The sequence below is a fragment of the Rhinopithecus bieti genome, unplaced genomic scaffold, assembly GCF_001698545.2.
Source record: "Rhinopithecus bieti isolate Rb0 unplaced genomic scaffold, ASM169854v2 scaffold_12049, whole genome shotgun sequence".
NCBI lineage: Eukaryota > Metazoa > Chordata > Mammalia > Primates > Cercopithecidae > Rhinopithecus > Rhinopithecus bieti.
The window spans coordinates 2,392,521-2,397,350 of NW_016807278.1; the positions used below are offsets into that span (position 1 = coordinate 2,392,521).

At 42.7% G+C, this 4,830-nt stretch overlaps 1 protein-coding gene and 1 pseudogene across 2 annotated transcripts in view; one reads left to right on the forward strand and one right to left on the reverse strand.

The window, feature by feature from the left end:
• DSTYK (dual serine/threonine and tyrosine protein kinase) overlaps positions 1–4,830 on the forward strand; it is a 73,064-nt gene that overhangs the window by 13,386 nt on the left and 54,848 nt on the right. The gene's annotated exons all lie outside the window — the stretch shown is intronic.
• Positions 577–1,451, reverse strand: LOC108535179 (60S ribosomal protein L17-like; annotated as a pseudogene).

Consider the following 4,830-nt stretch of genomic DNA (forward strand, 5'->3'; position numbering starts at 1 on the left):
AGTAGAGACAGGGTTTCACTGTTTTGACCAGGCTGATCTTGAACTCCTGGCCTCAAGTGATCTGGCCACCTTGGCCTCCCAGAGTGCTGGGATTACAGGCATGAGCTTCCATTCCCAGCCTGCCTGCTTTTAAAAGATAAAATATTGCCTTTAAGCTTATTATAATTTGCAATATGTTTAGTCTTAAAAGTCATTACTGATTTCAGTATAGTTAGTTCTTCAGCCTTGCAAGTAGTTTTTAAAGAAGGCGTGGATTTAAATAAAAATCCAATCTGGGTTTTACATTTTATTTTGCTCTGTCTACTTTCTCCTTTTCTTTCTCCATGCTTCTGTTCTCTGTTTTACTAGGTTAAGAGAACAGGGAATCTTTCTCCAATAAATGCACTTCTCAAAAACAATCTTTCAGAATAAAACCTAAAAAAAAGTTACGGAAATAAAGGGGAATATGAATTTTACCTTATACCTGTTAGTCAGTTAATATAGGCTCTGCTCATACAGATCATGCTTTTATTTACTTTCTTTTCTTTCCTTTTAAAAAAAAAAAAATATTTAATTGCATTTACTTTAATGCTGAATTTACTCCTGTGTCATAAGTTTTTGTTTCTTCAGTTTCTTCTGGGATAACTTTTTCTTCTGGGCAACCTCCTTTTCTGGTTTAGGAACAACCTATTCCTTTTCTATAAGGATCATCTCAATGTGGCAGAGAGAGCACATGTATGGGTTAATCCGACCATGAGCTCTATAGGTCCAGCGGCACATCTTAGGTGCTTTGTTCACTTGGATATGCTCAATGACCAGAGAATCTACATCTAAACCCTTCAGTTCAGCGTTACTCTCTGCATTTTAAGCATGTGCAGCAAAAATTCAGCAAGCTTTTTGGGCCACTGACCTTTTGTCCAGCCCCACCGCCTGGCCTGGGCAAACCAGCCAGCTCCACCATTGTAATGTTGGAACGGTACACGCTGTTTCTGTAAAGTGATGTCTTTCAGATACTTCGTGGCTTTTCATATACTCATACCCTTGATGGCCTAAGAAGTGTCACGAGTATTCTTCTTTTTTTTTTTTTTTGAGACAGAGTCTCGCTTAGTTGCCCAGGCTGGAGTGCAGTGGCGCGATCTCGGCTCATTGCAAGTTCCGCCTTCCGGGTTCATGCCATTCTCCTGCAGCCTCCGAGTAGCTGGGACTACAGGCACCGGCCACTACGCCCGGCAAATTTTTTTGTATTTTTAGTAGAGACAGGGTTTCACCGTGTTAGCCAGGATGGTCTCGATCTCCTGACCTTGTGATCCGCCCGTCTTGTGATCCGGCCTCCCAAAGTGCTGGGATTACAGGCGTGAGTCACCGCGCCCAGCCTAAGTGTCACTAGTATTCTTGAAGTGAACACGAAGATTTGAACCTCTTGATTTGCATGATTTTGTGGGGTTCTCTGGGTCAAGTGAATAGTGAACCATTTTCACAGATTACCTCAGGCCACATAGGGGAAGAGGCCCCTTCCCTTCCCCCCTTCCCTCTCCCTTCTCCCCTTCCGTTCTCCCCTTCCCCTCTCCCTTTCCCCCCATCCCCTCTCCCCTCCCCTTCCCGAGTTTCCCAAGTTTCCTTTCCTGAGTTTCCTTCTTGTTGCCCAGGCTGGAGTGCAATGGTGCAATCTTGGCTCACTGCAACCTCTGCCTCCCGGGTTCAAGCGATTCTCCTGCTTCAGCCTCCTGAGTAGCTGGGATTGTAGGCATGCGCCTCCACGCCCAGCTAATTTTGTATTTTTAGTAAAGACAGGGTTTCACCATGTTGGTCAGGCTGGTCTCGAATTCCTGATCTTGGGTGATCCTCCCGTCTTGGCCTCCCAAAGTGCTGGCATTACAGGTGTGAGCCACCGCCCCCGGACTTTTCTTTTATATGATTAGCTGTGGATATGTTTGTATTAGTCTGCTGACAAGATTGTGTACCCCTAAGGATAAAGAGTATGTTTTACTCATTTTGTACCCCCCGTAGTACCTACCATAGTGCTTTGTACATAATGGGCAAATAAATATCTGTTAAATTATTTCCACAGCTGGTGGATATTGGAATGATGTTTTGAAATTAAATGCAATTTAATTCCTTCTTCGGAAGGGCATTTTTTGGCCCCATAGAACATAAGAATTTTTGTAAATTCATACACATTTTACCCTCTGGGCCCCTAAAAAAGAACAATGATAGGTGACTAAGCATTTGATAGGTGACTAGTTAGGCTGCAGTTGCATTTTTTTTTTATTAAAAAATTTTGTTTTTAATTTTGTGAGTACATAGTAGGTTTCTATATTTATGGGACACCTGAGATGTTTTGATACAAGCATGCAATGTGGAATAAACACATCATGGAGAATGGGGTACCCATCCCCTTAAGCACTTATCCTTTGAGTTACAAACAGTCTAATTACTTTCTTTAAGTTATTTAAAAATAGACAATTGGGCTGGCATGGTGGCTCATGCCTATAATCCCAGCACTTTGGGAGGCCGAGGCAGGTGAATAACATGAGGTCAGGTGTTCGAGACCAGCCTAACCAACATGGTGAAACCCCGTCTCTACTAAAAATACAAAACTAGCCGGGTGTGGTGGCACGCACCTGTAATACTAGCTACTCAGGAGGCTGAGGCTGGAAAATCACTTGAACCTGGGAGGTGGAGGTCGCAGTGAGCCGAGATCACACCATTGCACTCCAGCCTGGGCAACAAGAGTGAAACTCTGTCTCAAAAAAAACAAAAAAACAAAAAAAAAACAATTAACTTATTACTTATTATTGACTATAGTCACCCTGTTGTGCTATCAAATAGTAGGTGCAGTTGCATTCTATGCCAGTATCCCAAAGAAAAAAAACAATTAACTTATTACTTATTATTGACTATAGTCACCCTGTTGTGCTATCAAATAGTAGGTGCAGTTGCATTCTATGCCAGTATCCCAAAGAATTATTTTCATGTTCCAGAGAATGACTTGCATGCAATGCCAGTAGATCTGAGCTTCACCATGATATGGCAAGTAAATTGTTAATATTCATTCACTCAGCAAATCTTTATTTAATGCCTGACTCTGTACTAGGCACAGGTCACACATTGGTGAACCACTCTATCCGATTAACTGAGATTATTAATTCCAATTGATGTTATGAAGGAAAGAAGGATTAGTGTTTCATCATGTCCCTCCCAGAGGATTTTCTACAAATTTGTTATCTACTTAACCATTAGTTGTCTTTGAGTGGATAGAAGTGTAGAGCATATGGAAAGTTGTAAGATTAAATGGCATTGATAAGAATAGGAGTTGAGGCTGGACGCAGTGGCTTACACCTGTAATCCCAGCACTTCGGGAGGCCGAGGTAGGCGGATCACCTGAGGTCAGGAGTTCAAGACCAGTCTGGCCATGGCGAAACCCCATCTCTACTAAAAATACAAAAAAATTGGCTGGGTGCGGTAGCTCATGCCTATAATCCCAGCACTTTGGGGGGCCAAGGTGGGTGGATCACCTGAGGTCAGGAGTTCAAAACCACCCTGGCTAACATGATGAAACCCTGTCTCTACTAAAAATATAAAAAATTATCCAGGCATGGTAGCGGGTGCCTGTAATCCCAGCTACTTGGGAGGCTGAGGCAGGAGGATCTCTTGAACCCAGGAGGTGAAGGTTGCAATGAGCTGAGATCAGGCCACCGCACTCCAGCCTGGGTGACATAGTGAGACTCTTGTCTTGTTAAAAAAAGGAATAAGAGTTGAAATGTTCTGCCCACTTTCTGACAGTAGAGGAAAATCAGCCTATTTTCTCTTTGATGGAAAGATTATATCATCTTGTTTATATGGTTCAAATGCAGAATGCATTTATGAAGATTACTGTTAGAGCTTCTTTCATTTCTGTCTTTCTTAGAAGTTACAGACAAGCCAGTAGGAAAAGTACGAGGTGTGGGTGGATGTGGTTTTTTTGGTTATGATTGTAAGACCTAAGGTTACTTTGCTCCTTCTTACAGGAAGATAGCCTCTAGGGATGATGGGGTTTGCTTCCTACATGGTGCAGGGAATCTGAGTAGTGTCATTCATAACAAGACTACAGAGGGTGAGTTCATGTGGGGGTGCAACTTTTCTATTTTACCTCTCAGAGCTCTGACTGGAGTACCCTGGGAGGATGTCCAGTCTCAGTATAGGCCATTCCCAGGTTTGAAGGTTGATTCAGTTCTTTGCCAACCTATGGAACCTGGAACTTGACACTTACGTGACCAGAGGAAAACAGATGTAGAAATGCTTAAGATATGTGTCTCCTTGCTTTGAGCTATAAATGAGACTCTCTGAGAAAATTCCCTTATGCGTAATGTTCCTCCAAAGTCCAAACAAAAACTCTTGAAGGGCAAGTTGGTCAGAGCATGGAGACTCATCAGTATCCCCTGCGGATTCTGGTTGAAGTGCCTGTCATAGGCAGTGCGTTTTTCTGTTTTCTTCTCTAGGCAATGTGAACAGTTTGGATGTATTCCCCAGCTGTGTGCCACGTGGCTGTGGGAACCTTTTGACCACCACTTTCTTTTGAGTTGGGCTTTATTATAACATGCTTCCGTTCCCTGGGGTGGTGTGCTCTGGGCTCAGGATGATGGGAGTAGGACTTGAGGATTGTTTTGCTTTTCACTTGTCAATTGTCCCAAAGAATTATGTCTAGGTTATATATTTATAAAAGCCTTTGATTGTTTTTAATTCCACTTCTTTTAAAAAATTACTTTCATCCCCAAAGTGTCTAACTTTAGTTTCATCAGATTAAGAGCTTTAGTGCCCGGGAGACTGAGGCAGAAGAATCACTTGAACCCGGGAGGCAGAGATTGCGGTGAG